This window comes from Neoarius graeffei, chromosome 8, assembly GCF_027579695.1.
Source record: "Neoarius graeffei isolate fNeoGra1 chromosome 8, fNeoGra1.pri, whole genome shotgun sequence".
NCBI classification, from domain to species: domain Eukaryota; kingdom Metazoa; phylum Chordata; class Actinopteri; order Siluriformes; family Ariidae; genus Neoarius; species Neoarius graeffei.
The window spans coordinates 37833896-37853289 of NC_083576.1; the positions used below are offsets into that span (position 1 = coordinate 37833896).

The following is a 19394-nucleotide window of genomic DNA, read 5'->3' on the forward strand; positions in this document are numbered from 1 at the left end:
AAAGTATAGGAATGGATAGCCTTAAAGTATGTGAAATGAGGAGCTTCAAGAGGTGAAATGTATGCTTAATTGGGTTAAGGTCTGGTGATTGATATAGCCAGCCTTAAACCTTCCACTTTCTACCCTCATGAAGTCTTTTGTTGTGTTGGCAGTGTGTTTTAGATCATGGCCTTGCTGCAGGATGAAGTTCTTCCCAATTAGATGGGATACATTTCTGTCAGTTGGCAGACAATGTTTCTGCAGACTGCTGAATTCATTCTGCTGATCCCATCATGAGTTACATTATCAGTGTATTGTGTCATCAAGATTAATGAGCCCATTCCAGAAGCAGCTATGCAAACCCAAGCCATGACACTATCTTCACTGTGCCTGAGCGATGAGCTTGTATGTTTTGTATTATGAGCAGATCATTTCTTTCTCCACACTTTAGCCTTTCTATCACTTCTGTATAGGTTAATTTTGGATCCAGAATGGTTGTGGTTCATCTTTGTATGTCTTTGCAAATTCCAGTCCGGCTTTCTGATTCTTATAACTGATGAGTGGTTTGCATTTTGTTGTATGGCCTCTGTATTTCTGCTTTTGAAGCCTTCGAACAGTGGACTGTGCTACTTTCACCCCTGCCCTGTGGAGGTTGTTGGTGATGGACTGTTATTTTTGGGTCTTTCTTCACAGCTCTCACAATGTTTTTGTCATCAACTGCTGATGTTTTGCTTGGCTGAACTGGTCTAGTGCATAAGTGGTTTCTTTCTTTTTCAGGACATTCCAAATTGTTACACTGGCCATGTCCAATGTATGTGTACAGGGTGTCCGCGGAGTCTAAAAAAGTCTAAAATTACACATTTTCAATTTTAGGCCTAAAAAAGTCTAAAATACAGAGATATTTTGCACTGTTGGTCTAAAATCTCATTTGGGTAATTTAAGACCTAGGTTACATGCAGAATTATTCTGCATGTAGAAAATCTTCCCGGAAGTTCCTTTCAGCACCTAGATGTCACCCGGGATTGGTTGGCATCTCGGTGCTGAAAGGAACTTCCGGGAAGATTTTCTAGTTTCTGTTGTGTTACCAGATTGGGCGGTTTTAAGTGCGTTTTGGTGGGTTTTGAACATATTTTGGGCTGGAAAACATCAGCAGTATCTGGCAACACTGCCGGTGGGAAGATTTCCTGGTTCCGGTTTACAGCACTGACTCAGTTTGTGCAATTGCTGGTGTTGCATAGGCTACCGTGTAAGCTCTGTCAATTTCAGCGACAAATTAAAAATGGAAGCGGACGAATTGGTTCCTAAAAGAACTAGTAAGGGGTCAGTCATCTGGCATTTTTTGGATATCGCGAGGAGGACGTGGAACAGCAAATGCCAGTTTGTGAAGTGTGCAAAAAACCTGTCATCACGAAAGGCAGCAGCACGACAAATATGTTCCATCATCTGAAAACTCACCTGGTACAGTATGAAGAGTCTCTTAAACTTCGAACTACTTGCCCACGAGCTAAAACCCCCCACAAGCTAAACAAATGACCATAGCGGCCTCGTTCTCCAAAGCCCCCCCATATGAGAAAACGAGTCAGAGATGGAGAGCTATAACGGATGCAATCACTAACTTAATTGCCGAAGACATGATCCCAGTTAGTATAGTGGAAAAAACAGGCTTCCAAAAATTACTAAACACACTCGATCCCAAACATGAGTTGCCTGGTCGCAGACATTTTACAGAGAAGGCAATACCGGAATTATACACATCTGAGAGGCAGAGCCAGAAAACATTCAGTTCAAAAGTGTGCAGAGAGAAAAATTATGTTTTGCAGATCTCTCTATTGTGAATGTTCCAGTGGTTCTCAGTAGTCAGGTTAATAGCTTGGAGATCTATTTTTTAAAATAATTTAATGAAAGAGCACTTTTCTTATTTAGGCTAAATGTCTTTCTCAGTGTTGAGCTTGCACTTTATTGATTTGAGCTCTGAGCAGCTCTGTATTGTATTGCCCCTTTGTTGCAATTTTCAAGATTGTTTTTGCAGTTTGTGCCACATCTTTGTTGAATAAAAATAGTCTTATTTCAATTCAATTGTGATTAATCACCAACATGAAAATTTAAAATGTGTTGTTGAAAATCACCTGTAAAGTTAACCAAGAATGTTATTTAATCTGCAGGGATTGTAGTGAAAACAGTAAAGAGTGAAAGTTAGATTTCATGGGGTCCTTTAGAGGAGATTTAAATATATCGAGATGTATATCGTATATCGTGAAATGGAGAAAATGTATCAGGATATTCATTTTTTCCCATATTGCACAGCCCTATTGTCACGGTTTGTAGCAAAATGGGCAAATGCAAGTTTAACGACTGCTGGCTTGAATGCAATGAACGTAGACTGGTTAAAACGTGTACCAAACAATCCGTTTGAGGCGTACTGCACATTGTGCAAAAGAACACTCAAACGCAGCACCCTGGGTGTAAAGGCACCGGAATCGCACGCGAAAGCAGAGAAGCACCAGGCTGCCCATAAAAGTCTGCAACATTTGCATGCCATCACTCAATTTTGTTCACCGTTGTCGGGTCCAAGCACATCTCGAGACGGTGTATCAGCTAACTCCGTGCAAACTGTAACGTTACAACACGCAAACCGTACGGAATCGAATGCCTCATCCTCAAGTGATTTGCGGGATGTCTTTGGCTCCACTGCAACTTAGTTCCTCATTAATGCAAGAGCGCACACTAGGGATGTAATGAGTTCATTGGTGAATGATAAATTTTGTTATTTCGAAAGTAATTCAGGCTCTCCCAATTTTCTTTATTTTTTTTGTGCGGCATAAGTCTTAAATTTAACCTGTTATGGTCTTAAAAAGGTCTTAAAAAGTCTTAAATTGAACTTGTTCAAGCCTGCAGAAACCCTGGTGTAATGGTTGTGATCAGTCTTTTCTCAGCTTCAAAATCATTTGTTTTTTTTGCGATAGATTGTTCTGTGGTCTTCATGTTGGTTTATCCTTTTTAATAACAAATGCAGACTTCACAGGTGAGATCCAGGAGTAGATATTCAGAGCTGTTGATTGTTTAAACAGTCAATCTAATGGGCCAAACTTGGACAACAATAAATAAAATTGCATGGGTTAAAACAAAAGATGCCATGTTCCGAGTTAACACATCTAGATTTAAATAGAAAATGAAAGCTGGAGTTCTGAGCTTTTCATCTCATAATGTTTGTTTTTAAGTATCAGACCCAAATGTCTTCACTGTAAAGCAAAAGCATTGGCCTTGTTGTTCCAATACTTTTGGAGGGGACTATATATACACAATCATGGGAAAAAGAAAGTACACCCTCAGTCAAGTCTGTTTTTATTTTTCAGGGTCTAAATAACAATTGTGTGGTCCTCGTCAACTTCTATAAACAAACAAATAACCTCAGGTGACAACAACAACAAACATTTCAGTATGTAGTGTGTTGTTTTTTTGTTTTGTTTTTTCCTGAGTAAGCCATAAATGTAAAAGTAAACCAACATTCAGAAGCCAAGTGGGAAATAATAAGTACACACTTCCTACTTCCACTGTCATTAAGAGAGTAAGTAGCAGCCAGCTGTTACTCATGAAATGCACAAGATAATTAGTCATTAAAAATTGTGACTACCTCTATAAAGAACTCTTGGCATTTTTGGTGTTCTGGAACACTCAGGTGTGTGTCGACATCATGTCAAGAAGAAAGGACATCAGCCATGACCTGAGAGCAGCAATTGTTGCCAAATTTGGTGAAAATCCATCGAGAAATGGCGACGTTAGCTCAAGACGAACAAACAAACAAACTTTGCCGCTTATTATATAGATGGCACATTTAATGTCTCCTTCATATACAGTTGAAGTCAGAAGTTTACATACACAGGCATGAATGTCATCATGGGCATGAATGTCATGACATTTTTTGGGGCCTTCAGTGATTTCTTTGAACTGTTCTTTTTCTATGGCAGAATGATTGTACGACCATGATTCCAAAAAAGTTGGGACGCTGTGTAAAATGCAGATAAAACCAGAATGCAATGATTTGCAAATCTTTTTTGACCTATATTCAGTTGAATACAATACAAGGACAAGATATTTAATGTTCAAACTGAAGCTTCATTGCTTTTTGTAACATACACTCATTTTAAATTTGATGCCTGCAACACATTCCCAAAAAGTTGGAACAGGAGCATGTTTACCAATGTGCTACATCACCTTGAATTTTATCAACACTCAGTAAGCATTTCGGAACTGAGGACACTCATTGTTGAAGTTTTGAAAGTGAAATTCTCTGCTGTTCTTGCTCAGGTCTGGACTGCAGGCAGACAATAATTAAAGATATGCTGTCCAGAAAGAGAAAGTTTTGTGTACAAACAACAGGGAGAATTTCATAATCTTGTTCAAGAGTTGAAGCTGCCCTGCGATGACCTGGTGACTTGTCCAGGGTGTACCCCGCCTCTCGCCCATAGTCAGCTGGGATCGGCTCCAGCTTGCCTGCGACCCTGCACAGGATAAGCGGTTAGGGATAATGGATGGAGTTGAAGCTGAGAAATGGGATGTTGGGCAACAAGAAAGCAATGCTTATGGTGTTGGTGTTAACAGGTGAAAGATAGCCTCTCAGCTTCTGGACATGAGTGATGGCAGTGCATAGCAGAGGGTCAACGCTACATTCATGGCTGTTTTGCCAGCTGTCTTGTACATCATCATGTGATATCTGTTCCACACAACATGATAGATTGATGTATTTATTCATGGTGCCAAAACTCAGAAAAATTTACCTCGATTTTGAGTGCAGGAATCTGTTGTTTTAAGCATTCAGTGGACAAGCTATTATCAACAAATTTTACCCTAAAATAAAATTCAAGATTGTTAGTAATATCAGAACATGATATATAGTGGATGGTTAAATAAGGAATTGTAATAATGACTTAATTTACCCTTTTTTACATTTCAACACGGTACAGCTACTGTGCAAAACAATGTTATACATATAGCTGAATAGTTTCTGTTGTAAATTTTTCCTATAAACAAATTATAGGACTACTGTAGTTTCAGAGCCTAATTTATTAACCAATAATAAAGTAATTTAAGTGGTGGAATAGACGATAATATGTTAAAAATTAATTCTTTTAGTTTATGACCTTGAAGGGTTCACAAAATGCTGAAGTGGCCCTGCATTAAATGCACTTTTATAACCAATACTTGTGATGCTGTAAATGTAAACATTGAAAATATTGTGTCTTTGACTTCATATTTGTGTTTAATAGACTTGTTTTCGCAGTTCTGTCTTACAAATGCAGAAGCGTAAATAGTAAGGTTTAAAATCTTCTGGTGAGATGGTGAACAATACCAGCAAAAACAGCTTGCAATCACTGCAGCATCCTTAAATGTATAAATAACTCAAGCAAACATCAAAATTTGATTGATGTCCTGGTTGTGCCTGAAGTTTAGTGTTTTGATTGATTTGGGGGACCATTGTTGTCAATATAGCCCCATGGCCCTGTGTGGTCTTAATCCAGACCTGTCAATTTTGGATGACTGTCCTGTTCCGTATCTGATTGAACAGATGCTAATAGATCATTCACCAAATTAGGCCCAGGGTCTGAGCTGTAACAGAAACAAAACTTTCTTTACTGATGTTACAAAGAAAATAACATTTCCTGAACAGCGCAAATACATTTTAGCTTCTCAGCCTGTTAATAAATATAGACATGGGGAAGTGGTACTGCATCTTGAGCTTTTATTTGTCATCCCATACTGGCTTTACATTGCATGTAAAAATGGACTATTTTAGTCATTTGTTTTGTGTTCCTTATATCATTTTTTTTCCTATTTGTCTGCTTCTAAGTATTCAAAAGATTCCCTGAAACACTGGATTCACTGGACAGTTGAATACTGGAAAAAGACCAGGTTATTTATTTATTTGAATCTTCAGCTGTCCAGTTTTGCTGAGATTGTGCCCATGATAACCTCAGATTCCTGTTCTTGGCTGACAGGAGTGGAACCCAATGTGGTCATCTTCTGTTGTAGCCAAGGTTAGATATGATCAAGTGGGTGGTTTGCCCAAAGTGAGGCCCAGACATTGCACTCAGGCTGTGCTGACCTTTTGCGAATTCCTCAAATGCAGGAATCTCGACTGCATAATTTCTGATAGTGGAGGACTGCGTTCATGCTCTCCTCTTTCACATAACTATGGTGGTGTAGTGGTTAGCACTGTCGTCTCACAGCAAGAAGGTTCTGGGTTCAAACCCAGTGGCTGATCGGGGCCTCTTTCTGTGTTTGAGTTTTGAGAATATTTGCGTTTGCGTGTTCTCCCCGTGTCTGCATGGGTTTCCTCTAGGTCAGGGGTGGGCAATTATTTTTTCCATAGGGCCACATGAGAAACAGGAAATTTTGTGGAGGGCCGGACCATAAGGCTGAACTAAATTCTGCATAATATTAATTGTATTTCTTTATATAAAGCAATAAATATCATTGTTTTTACAAGCTGCTAAGACTGGTAAGAGTATGGAAAAAACGAGGTTGCCTTACAAAAAATGTCATTTATTCAATCAAATTTCCCAAAACAATGGTTAACAAAATGTGAACGTTTGTACCATTTTTTTTTTCAGTCACATTCACCCCAAAACACAAAGACATCACAATATTGTCTTTCTACTCCAAATATCAAACAATATACATCATATTATAATAATGATGCCCACATTTGTAGTCTAATCACCTCATTTGGTGTTTCTTATTTGTTCAGTGAGAGAAATCTAGTCTCTGTTGGTCTTTAACGAGTGCATCAAAGTCAGGTTGAATGTCTGAGGTGGAGATGCGAAGCACAGCTGACAGATGATCATCAGTCGATTCGGTGTCGGAATCAGATCTACAGATTGGCTCGGGCTCCGGCGCCTGCTGGTGACGTCACACTACGTGATTGGCTGGACCGTTTGAAGGATGACGTACAAGTTTGTGGTTGGTCTGGACAAATTACGGAAGTAGTTATCGCGGGATTAAGTTTCGTGGGATTTCATGTCATGTTCATGTCACGCGCATTGCGTTTTTGTTGAACACAACTTCAAAATAAAAGCAATGCACATTCAGTCCATGCATGAGGTAACATTAGAAAATATGTTTATTTTGTAATTTCTAATTAACCTTACGCGGGCTGGTCAGAATGAACCAAAGGGCCGGATGCGGCCCGCGGGCCGGAAAATGCCCAGGTCTGCTCTAGGTGCTCCGGTTTCCCCCCACAGTTCAAAGACATGATTAAGTTAACATGGGGCAGCCTTGGGCTGAAGTGCCCTTGAGCAAGGTACCTAACCCCCAACTGCTCCCCGGGCACTGTAGCATAGCTGCCCACTGCTCTGTGTGTGTGTGTGTGTGTGTGTGTGTGTGTGTGTGTGTGTGCGCGCGCGCACGCTCATTGCTCACGTATGTGCATGCATGTGTTCACTGCTTCAGATGGGGTAAATGCAGAGGATGAATTTCACTGTACTTGAGTGTGCATTTGACAAATAAAGGCGGCTTCTTTGTGCATGCTGAGATGATTTCCTACTCACCACGCTTGTTGAGAGTGAATATTTGAATTACTATATCCTTCCAGGCAGCTCAAACCAATCTGGGCATTTTCCCCTCTCATTAGCAAGGTGTTTCCACCCACACTCAATGTCTGTGTAAACTCTAGAGACTGTTGTGTGTGAAAATCCCAGGGGATTAGCACTTTCTGAAATACTCAAACCAGCCAAACTGGTCATTGCGATCACATATTTCTAATGTTTGATGTGAATATTAACTAATGCCCTTGATCTGTATCTGCATGATTTTGTGCATTGTACTCCTGCCATATGATTGAATTATTGGATAACTGCATAAATGAGCAGTTGTATAGGTGTTTCTATGAAAGTAGATGGTGAGTGTATGTGTTTGCATTCCTGTTAATTTTAAAATTTTTAGTTCCTATACTGCTGAACGTCTTCTGTGTTCTAAACATGAACTCCTCAGGATCATAGGAGAGGTAGCCAACTATGTAGCCTAAGGAAAGATTAGACCGTGGTTGCATCAGGTGAGAGACGTGAGAGGCTGGCTAGTGTAAGTAGATAAAGTATAAATGTGCCACTGACTGGTTGAATTAGTGGGTCTGCGTCTGACAGTGTGGAATGGAGATATGTGTCTGATGGCCATTTCAATGTAGGAGAGAATAAAATATATATCCTCTAGACAAGTCTGAAGCTCACTGAACATGCTGGCTGTGCTCTCCAAATACAGACCACTGTACTGTTCCCCATGGAGCCAGACTTGGCTGACAAAGTGAGATTGTTCTGAATTTGTCAGTCAATGTGATGTTTACCTTGATCTTAAATGACACGAAGACACACGTTTTTTTTTTTCTGTCATCAACTTGTCACTTTTAAGTTTTTTTTTTTAACTTGAAACTACTGTTAACATTTTTGTCCATATTAACAAACCAGTTCATTGATATTTTCATTACTGACATGTATTTGATCACGTTATGCTCCCTAAATTATGCATAGGTAAAAATAGAGGATGGTTCTGAACAGATTTTATTTATGAGTAACAATAAAAAGAAAACGTTCCTGAGACCAACCAGTTTTGAGGTGTGCTTGCAAAACCTGTAATGAAAAGCAAGACAGTGATCAGAGTGGCAAGTTTTTACGATCTGGCAGAAGTTGTTCATTCTTGAATTACAAGTCACTGGGTGCTATAAGAATACATAGTTAATGCTGATGCCTCTGTGAAATTTTATATACTGGGTTATTGTCTTTGGTAAATTTATGGCAGGAAAAGAAGCCAATATTTTGAGCTAGGATCCTGAAAGTACACTGGCTCTGATGTGTGAGTATAAAATTTAACCCTATGGAATTTAGTCCGATTTTACCCCCAATTTGTCCTTTCTGACAAAAAAAAGTGTAAATGAGTCTCACAGTCTTGCTCCGGAATGATTGGATGCTTGTCAATATTTTCTAAAATAAAAGAGCAAAGATATGTTTAAATCCTGTGGATGCTGTGAACAACAAATGCGAAAAGCATTTGGAATCAACAGTGTATGTGGGTTTCTTTTTTGTTTTCTTATCAGTGTATCTCCTTTACTTCTTATTGCTTCTGTCTTTGCTTGCCATGTGATAATGGAAATAACTTAATTGGTATTGTAGCTGGTATTTTGAGGATTTTTGCCTATATGCTCTTGAAAACAAAATGTGTGTGTGAGAGAGAGAGGGAGAGAGAATGTCACCTCTTGTTTAATGCACATATTGTTAGAACAAAGACAAATTCAGTGAAAAAGGATGTTAAAGCAGATATGCAGAATTTTTATTTTTAAATAAATTTCTGAGTGGATACTATCTCCATCCTTGACTCTTGTATGCTGCATAAATGGGAATAAAAATATATATATATTTTTGAGAGTTAAAATCAACCGCAAAGTTGGCATTTGAGCTGCCCCGCTGAGCCAGCCATGCCTGGGTGCGTGACATCACTGCGGTAACCGGTTTTAAGGCTGAGGCCTTTTACAGCTATAGACCAAAGTCATATAAATAAAAATTTATGGTGAAAGTAAGAAATAGCGTTACCGACTTGCTCAACTAAGAGTGATTTGACTTCATTGATTGTGGGTTAACTCTCATTAAAACAGGATAGGTGTTATAACTTATGCAACATACATGTACATGCATGCATTTTCACTGATAAAATGTAAAAGGCTAATTAGATAATCAGATGAACTGAGACAATCACATTCTGAAGCAAATTAAATAAACTTATACCGGTAACTTAAACACACAATACAAGTTACATGTATTAATCTAAATGCAGGTAAACAACGTGTGTCGTTTTTGTTGTTTTATATCCAAATGAGAGTCGGAGCTTACCCGTCTGTGTTCTCGCTTCTTGAAGGCCGATCTTCTGGCTGATTGTTTTGAAACAATCTGACTTTCAGTTGTTTGTTCAGTTCTCTGTTCATTCGCTTCTTCCATGTAAGGGCGAGATGGCAGCAATATCCAGTTTAGAAATAAGACGGCTGGTCCACTCATTCTCTCCATACTGAGTACTCCGCCATTACTGCTCGGCTCAGGCAATTACTAAAACCTGGGACAGAACGGAATGTCACCAGTTTTAGCAACAACCACGGGGAGGTCACTGCCCGAGTGATATGTCACATCCCGTTCCATCCCGGGTTTTAGCAACAACCCTCGGCTCACTCCAGGAAGACTGGTGCAACTGAACTTTCCTTTTAAAAATTTTTTAAATAAATAAAATAAATGCTTTCCTTTTCTTGTAGTTTTATTTAATTGTTTGTAGGCCTGTCACGATAACAAATTTTGTTGGACGATATATTGTCTCAGAAATTATTGCGATAAACGATATTACTGTTGATGTCTTTTCAAGACAATTTTATGCCACTAGTAAAATAATAATGATCATGCAAATACACCCTTTCAAAGAACAGTAAACTTTAAGTCAACTTATTCAATTCAACAGCGGAATGTAAAAAATATATAAATAAATAACCTAAAGAAATAAAACAATGAAACAAAACCACTCACAACAAAAACAATCAATAAAATACAATCTATGGCTCTTGAAAATTGCACTTAAGTAAATATTAACTTGGCACATGGTAATAAAAAGACATTCTTTTCTTCACAGGCAACATTCTGCCAATCCAGTTTCTCAAAGATTAGTACCCAGATAAACAAAAAGTGCAAAGTAACAATGTATTGCCAGCTGTCATTTAGATAAAAATAACAATTAGAACGCAATAACATGTAGGCAAGGGCATAGGTTTGGTATTAACATTGGTGGGGACATAAACCCAATGCCAACCCCCAGTGGCCCCAACTTCAGGTCAACATTAGAGGGTCACAATATTTTGCTCCGTTGTGTTCCACCAAAAGAGTATCCATCATCTCTCCAAAGTCCAGACTTTTAAAATTTGAAGTTCAGAACTGGAGTAATTCATGAATAATAATATGCAATTCATTTGATTAATTGCAAATCTTGCATGTGATGATTAACTCATTCTACCAGTTTGCAAATGTGTCTTACAAGCGAATAAGGCATTGACTGTCGGGAGGGAGTATGTTCCTCATCTCATTATCTCTAGCCGCTTTATCCTGTTCTACAGGGTCGCAGGCAAGCTGGAGCCTATCCCAGCTGACTATGGGCGAAAGGCGGGGTACACCCTGGACAAGTCGCCAGGTCATCACAGGGCTGACACATAGACACAGACAACCATTCACACTCACATTCACACCCACGGTCAATTTAGAGCAGACCTGGGCATTTTGCGGGCCGCATCCGGCCCTTTGGTTCATTCTGACCGGCCTGCGTAAGGTTAATGAGAAATTACAAAATAAACGTATTTTCTAATTTTACCTCATGCATGGACTGAATGTGCATGTGAATTGCTTTTATTTTGAAGTTGTGTTCAACAAAAACGCAATGCGTGCGACATGAAAATGACATGAAATCCCACGAAACCTAATCCCGCGATAACTACTTCCGTAATTTGTCCAGACCAACCACAAACTTGTACGTCATCCTTCAAACGGTCCAGCCAATCACATCGTGTGACGTCACCAGCAGGCGCCGGAGCCGATCTCCGGCGAAAAGCACCAAATGAGGTGATTAAACTACAAATGTGGGCATCATTATTATAATATGATGTATCTTGCTTGATATTTGGAGTAGAAAGACAATATTGTGATGTCTTTATTGTGTTTTGGGGTGAATGTGACTGAAAAAAAATGGTACAAACGTTCACATTTTGTTAACCATTGTTTTGGGAAATTTGATTGAATAAATGACATTTTTTGTAAGGCAACCTCGTTTTTTCCATACTCTTACCAGTCTTAGCAGCTTGTAAAAACAATGTTATTTATTGCTTTATATAAAGAAATACAATTAATATTATGCAGAATTTAGTTCAGCCTTTTGGTCCGGCCCTCCACAAAATTTTCTGTTTCTCATGTGGCCCCATGGAAAAAATAATTGCCCACCCCTGATTTAGAGTCACCAGTTAACCTAACCTGCATGTCTTTGGACCGTGGGGGAAACTGGAGCACCCAGAGGAAACCCACGCAGACAACATGCAAACTCCGCACAGAAAGGCCCTCGCTGGCCACAGGGCTTGAACCCGGACCTTCTTGCTGTGAGGCGACAGTGCTAACCACTACACCACCGTGCCGCCCTCGGAGTATGTTCCTTTCCCTCATAAATGGAAGTAAAACACATATGGAGCTTTAAACACTGCGTTCCATTTGGCTGGCAGGGGGAGTAGGCTATCTTCTGTGTGATTTTTAACTAGTTTTAGAATGCTAGTTTAGGCTGATATGTGATTGATCTAATGGTAAAACAGGACGAGGTCTCTAGAACTTTTTTGACACGTTGAAAGGTTACAATTTTACTTGGCAACAGAATGTATCTGAATTCTGATCGGTTGTTGTTATATTATTGCCATTTTGTTGTCTTCTTGAGCCCAGAGGGGAGGGAGAGGAGGGAGTGACAGGGTTCTACAGAGAAAAGTTTTTAGCCTACCACTTTCAAATGAACTCCCTCAAAAACCAATCAGTTCAGCGTATGTATGTACTCGGTATGTGACGTTTTCAAAAGAGGGGTGGGAGTAACCAAAAATTTCTGATCAAGAAGGTGGAGGCTGTTATGCTTATTACGTGAAAATGTTTTATTTGATTAAAAGGTGTCTGGGCCATGAACAGTGTCCACATCACCATCGGGTTGTTGTTTACATGTGTCATGTTACATGAACTTGGTCAGGGCACTCTGCAAGACTTAACTGAAGCACTTCAAATTAAGGGTTAGTGGGCTGCTAAAGTTTGTAGGCACTTCACAAGCAAGACTAGGTGCAATATTAGCCAAGATTAGCACAATTTGATATGATTTAATAATGTCTTTGTGACCTTAATGAACACCAGTTGTTATCAGTATCAAGTTGGATTGTTATTTACATGCCACACAAACTTAGAAAACAGTCACATTTGTATGTTGTCATTTTTACACACCAAATATGAACTGTTGTGAACTGATTAATTTTACGAGCTAATCTAACGTTGCATTCCTCAAGGACAGTTTTCTAGCTTGCTAGCTAGCAGCCAGTCACTGCACTGCAACCATACTTGCTAATTGACATGGTAGCCAAATTTGCTTGCTGTTTTTGCGACCACGCCCCCAGAGTGAATATTCATGAGTGAATTTTGCGTGGTGTTTCACCCAGTGGAAACCTACAGTAACCATTTGTGTACTGTGCACAGTGTGTGATTTTTTTTTTCTTCAATCAGAAATATTGGTAGGGACATATCAGCCGTCGTTTGATATTGGTAGGGACACGTCCATACCCAATTCTACGCCTATGGTCTGTACAACAGAGCAATGTGGTGTTGTCTTTTCCCCATTCAGTGGATACCCTGGCTGGATAACTGTTAGCTGCTGGGAGGCCCCACCTCTGACGGAGAGCTGCGTGAGACGACAGAAAAGAGTGCGGTGTTTAATTCAGTCAGGAAACTCTGGAACGCTCAGAAGATAGGAGAAAAGCAAACTTAAATATATCCAACAACTTGGATCCAGAAAGCAACCAAAAATAGTCCAAGAGCACAGAGGCAAAAAGGTAAAATACAACCAGGTCCAAAAAGGAAAAAAATTCAAACACAAGGGCAGAGAGGCTTCGAAATGCACAAAACTTTTGAACGGCAAAAAGCAAAGGTTACCAAAAATAGTCCAAGAGCACAGAGGCAAAAAGGTAAAATACAACCAAGTCAAAAAAGGAAAAATTCCAACACAAGGGCAGAGGGGCTTCGAAATGCACAAAAACTTTTGAACGGCAAAGCAAAGGTTTCACTCACCAGCAAGTCCCAAAGACTCAGTGAAGGCAAACACAACAGAGCCAGTATAAATACAAGGACAAATTGATCACATGATCACCAAAAAAAAAGAAAAGAGAAAAAAAACCACAGAGGCACAATAGCGGCCACTAGAGGCCAAATCAGTCTTAAGTCCTAACAGGACCCCCTCCCTAAGAACATCTCCGGACGTTCCTTGGGCTGAGAGGATGTTTGCGCTGGAACTCCCTACAAAGATTTTTGTCCATAATGTCCCGAGCTGGAACCCAAGAGCGTTCCTCAGGGTCATAGCCCGCGCAGTCTACCAAGTACTGAACTCCACCCCGTACTCGACGGGAGTCCAGCAGACGGCGGATGGTAAAGACAGGCTCTCCATTAATGATTCGAGGAGGAGGGGGAGCTTTGGGGGCAGGGGCATGTGGTGGTGATAGCACAGGGCACAACAGGGAGACATGGAAAGTGGGGTTAATTCTAAGGGACCAGGGCAACTGGAGCTGGTAGGCAACTGGGTTGACCTTGCGGACCACCTTAAAAGGACCCACATAATGAGGGGCAAGCTTGCGGCACTCGACCCACAGAGGAAGATCTTTGGAGGATAGCCAAACCCTTTGGCCGGGGAGAAAACGTTGCGCTGGCCTCCTGCGACAGTTGGCCTGAGACTGGTAGGATTTGGAGGTCTGCAGCAGCGTCTTGCGGGCCTTGTTCCAGGTCCTCTGGCAGCGCCTCATGAAATGATGGACCGAGGGAACCCCGGCATCTTCCTCTTGTTCTGGAAAAAGAGGCGGCTGGAAGCCGAATTGGCACTGGAAAGGGGACATGTTGGTTGCAGAAGACTGGAGGGTGTTGTGGGTGTATTCTGCCCATGTCAGCCAGGAACTCCACGATGATGGGTTGTCCATTGCCAAACTCCTCAGGGTGGCCTCAAGGTCTTGGTTGAGCCTCTCCGTCTGCTCGTTGGACTTGCGGTGGAAGCTGGAGGAAAGACTGGCGGTGGCACCAAGGAGTCTGCAGAATGCTCACCACACCCGGGAGGAAAACTGGGTCTGACACAATGTCCTGGGGAAGCCCAAACACTCGGAAAACATGATCAAATATTAGTTTGGCAGTCTCAAGAGCAGAGGGAAGTTTTTGCAAAGGGATAAATCAACAGGCCTTAGAGAACCTGTCAACCACAACTAAAATAACTGTGTTACCTTCAGACTCGGGGAGGCCTGTGACGAAGCCTGTAGTCACATGGGACCAGGGGTGCCTCGGGATGGCAAGGGGATGTAGCAGACCTTGAGGAGACTGGCATGGGTTCTTACTCCGGGTGCACACAGAACAGGCACTCACAAAGGACTTCACCTCCTCCTCCATGCTGGGCTACCAGAAGCGTCTCCGCAGGAATTCCAGGGTTCTCCGAGACCCAGGGTGAGCAGTGAGATTGGAAGAGTGCCCCCACTTGACTAGGCACATATAAAAGTCCGGGAGGACCTGATCCAGGATCTGGTTCTTGACGCTGAGCACGCCTGACCGCTGCTTCAACACCCCAGCGGACAGGAGCGACAATCCGAGAAGCAGGAACCACCGTACTCGCTCTCCCTTCCAGCAGAGAACTGCCTAGACAAGGCATCAGGTTTCTTGTTCTTAGACCCAGGGCAATATGACGGGTGAAATCAAACCAGCTGAAGAACAGGGCCCACCGTGCCTGGCGAGGGTTAAGACGTTTAGCTTGCTGGAGGTACTCTAGGTTCTTGTGATCCGTCCAGACCAGAAATGGATGCAGGGCTCCCTCCAACCAGTGTCTCCATTCCTCAAGTGCCATCTTAACGGCTAACAGTTCCCGATCTCCAACATCATACCGGGACTCAGTGGGGCCAAGGCGGTGCGAAAAGTAGGCACAAGGGTGCAATCTGCCATTAGACCGTTGAGACAGAACTGCCCCTACCCCAACATCGGAAGCGTCCACTTAGGCAACAAAATGCTGTGAAGGGTCAGGGAGGACCAACACAAGGTGCAGTGGAGAAGTGGAGCTTGAGGTCTTTAAAAGCTTCCTCTGCCTTGGAAGTCCAGACGAACGGCGCCCCTGTCCCCTCGGTGAGAGCGGAGATGGGTGCAGCCACCGAGCTAAAATTCCGAATAAATTTGCGGTAAAAGTTCGCAAACCCTAGGAATTGTTGGACCTCCTTTGCTGACTTAGGAACAGGCCAGTCCCGCACAGCCTTGATCTTAGCTGGATCCATCTGAATTTGCCCTTCCCTCAAAATAAAACCAAGAAATGGGGCCTCTGGGACGTGAAATTTGCACTTCTGAGACTTGACATATAGGTGATTCTTTAACAGCCTCTGGAGAACTCTCCACACATGGTGTCTGTGTTCCTGCAGCATCTTGGAGAAAATAAGAATATCATCCAGATAGACAAAAACAAAGTGGTTAATCATGTCCCTAAGAACGTCATTGATAAGGGCTTGGAAAACAGCAGGTGCGTTAGTTAGCCCAAAGGGCATCACGTGATACTCATAGTGCCCTGAAGGAGTGTTGAAGGTGGTTTTCCATTCATCGCCCTGCCTTATGCAAATGAGGTGGTAAGCATTACGCAAGTCCAACTTAGTAAAAACAGTGGCCCCCTGGAGCAAGTCAAAAGCAGTAGACATCAGTGGAAGTGGATAACAATTTCGGATGGTTATCTTATTCAACCCCCGGTAGTCAATACAAGGTCGCAATCCTCCATCCTTCTTGCTGACAAAGAAAAATCCAGCACCAGCAGGTGAAGTAGACGGCCGAATGAATCCAGAGGCCAAGGCATCCTTAATGTAATCATCCATGGCCTTGCGTTCTGGCAGAGAGAGTGAGAAGATCCGCCCATGAGGAGGAGGAGTGCCTGGGAGCAGGTCAATGACACAATCATAGTGCCTATGTGGGGGAAGCGAAGCAGCCCTACTTTTACTGAAAACCTCCTTTAGACCCCAATACTCGGCAGGAACTTGGGACAACTCGGCGGGATCTAGAAACTCGGCAGGCAACACAGGAGGACTGGAAAAAAGACAGGTGGCATGGCATGTTGGGCCCCATTCTAGGATACGGCCGGTCACCCAATCTATGTGAGGATTGTGACGGTTAAGCCAAGGGGTGCCCAGGATCATTGGAAACTCGGGTGAATGAATGAGGTACAAGGTTATGTCTTCCTGGTGTGCTTCTGACTGGAGACGAACAGGGGTGGTTACTTGAGTGACTTTGCCATTTTCCAAAGCTTGGCCATCTAGAGCAGACACAGAGAGGGGAACCTTAAGAGGAACAAGAGGAACATTGAATTTAAGGGCAAAGTTAGTGTCCATGAAATTCCCAGCTGCCCCAGAGTCCACCAGGGCCTGGCAAGAATGAACGGAATCACCCCAGGAGATGGAAATAGGAAGGAAGACTCCTTGGCCAGGAAACTCGGGAGACAGAGTGGCTCCTGTCACAACCCTCCCTTGGCTGGACAGGCTTGCTCTTTTCCCCAAGAGCTCAGGACAGGATGCTCGAAAGTGGCCTGGTTTTCCACAGTAGATGCAGCACCTTTCCGTCCTTCGGCGCTCCCTCTCGGCTGCAGACAAGTGGGCGCGACCAATGTGCATCGGCCCTGAGGAATCCAAGGCTGGTGAAGCAGGGTTCCAGGGTGGACCAGGAGCATCAGGAGATCTCTGGGAAGGGACTTGGTCCCGGCGACGCTCCCTGATCTGGTTATCAAGGCGTATGGCATGTGATATCAGGGACTCCAGATCGTCAGGGCACCCCACAGAGGCCAGTCCATCTTTAACGGGGTCAGACAGGCCATGGTGAAAAGCTGAGACCAGGGCAGGCTCATTCCACCTGCTCACCGCTGCAAGGGTCCGGAACGAAATAGCATAATCTGCTACACTGCCCCTGCCCTGTTGGATAGACATAAGCCGTTTTGCTGCATCTTGGCTGGCGACTGATTGATCAAAGACTCTTAGCATGTCTTCAGAAAACATCTTGAAGTCTGAACACTCTGGACCCTGCCTCTGCCAGACGGATGTTGCCCATGCTCGGGCTTTCTCAATTAGCAGTGTTATTACATATGCAATCTTGGATCTGTCAGTGGGATAGGAGGCTGGCTGAAGCTCAAACGTGAGTTGACATTGGGTCAAAAAACCACGGAACTCACCCTGCTTGCTGTCATATCTCTGTGGAGCCGGGAGCCGGGGTTCATTGCTGTGTGACAGCAGACGAAGTGGATCCGGGGGAGCTGGTACAGCAGGAGGAGCCAGTTGAGCCGTGGGAGCTGGAGCAGTCAGCTGCCGAAGAGCCAGGCCAATCCGCCGCAGCCTAGAACCATGACGAGCCAGAATCTTTTGTAGGTTAGTGAGCGCCAAGCCATGTGTTTCCATGGTAGATCCAAAACTTGTGATGGCCACCATTAACTTGTCAAACTCTGACACAGGACGAGAGGCCTCTGCTGAGTCTGTCATGACTGAGTCTTTCTGTCACGCCGGGGTCAGGGATTAAACCCAGGATGCTGGAGTGGTGGGCAATTTACCAGCTCAGTGAGCTAATGAGGGGACTCAAGTGCAGAGGGATAGTATTCTACAAAAAATGTATTAACAAACTCTGGAACACTCAGAAGTTAACGCTCAAACTTAAAAATATCCAACGACTTAGATCCAGAAAACAACCAAAAATAGTCCAAGAGCACAGAGGCAAAAAGGTAAAATACAACCAAGTCAAAAAAGGAAAAATTCCAACACAAGGGCAGAGGGGCTTCAAAATGCACAAAAACTTTTGAACAGCAAAGCAAAGGTTTCACTCACCAGCAAGTCCCAAAGACTCAGTGAAGGCAAACACAACAGAGCCAGTATAAATACAAGGACAAGTTGATCACATAACCACCAAAAAAAAAAAGAAAAGAAAAACACAGAGGCACAATAGTGGCCACTAGAGGCCAAATCAGTCTTAAGTCCTAACATTTTAATATTAGAATCAGTTCAGTTGTACTGAATGTTATTTTTCATGTCATCTCATCTCATTATCTCTAGCCGCTTTATCCTGTTCTACAGGGTCACAGGCAAGCTGGAGCTTATCCCAGCTGACTACGGGCGAAAGGCGGGGTACACCCTGGACAAGTTGCCAGGTCATCACAGGGCTGACACATAGACACAGACAACCATTCACACTCACATTCACACCTACGGTCAATTTAGAGTCACCAGTTAACCTAACCTGCATGTCTTTGGACTGTGGGGGAAACCGGAGCACCCGGAGGAAACCCACGCGGACACGGGGAGAACATGCAAACTCCACACAGAAAGGCCTTCGCCGGCCACGGGGCTCGAACCCGGACCTTCTTGCTGTGAGGTGACAGCGCTAACCACTACACCACCGTGCCGCCGTTATTTTTCATATTATATGATATTTCATATTGTAAGGGGCTTGAATTTGAGTTCAATAAACAGAATACTCTGTTGATATTTTTGTCTGAATTGGTTGCATGTTTTCATATAGGGAGCTACCTTAACAGCACTGAATACTTGAGTGCTACTGTAGAGATACATTATACGCTGCCAATCATAATTAAATCTAGATCTT

The 19394-nt window shown here is 42.7% G+C and overlaps 1 protein-coding gene and 1 non-coding gene across 2 annotated transcripts in view; both read left to right on the top strand.

The window, feature by feature from the left end:
- Positions 1 to 19394, top strand: part of diaph2 (diaphanous-related formin 2) — a 902507-nt gene that overhangs the window by 320522 nt on the left and 562591 nt on the right. The window lies entirely within an intron of this gene.
- On the top strand, positions 5995 to 6158 carry LOC132891083 (U1 spliceosomal RNA). The gene has a single exon (XR_009655261.1). It is a non-coding gene; the product is annotated as a U1 spliceosomal RNA (small nuclear RNA).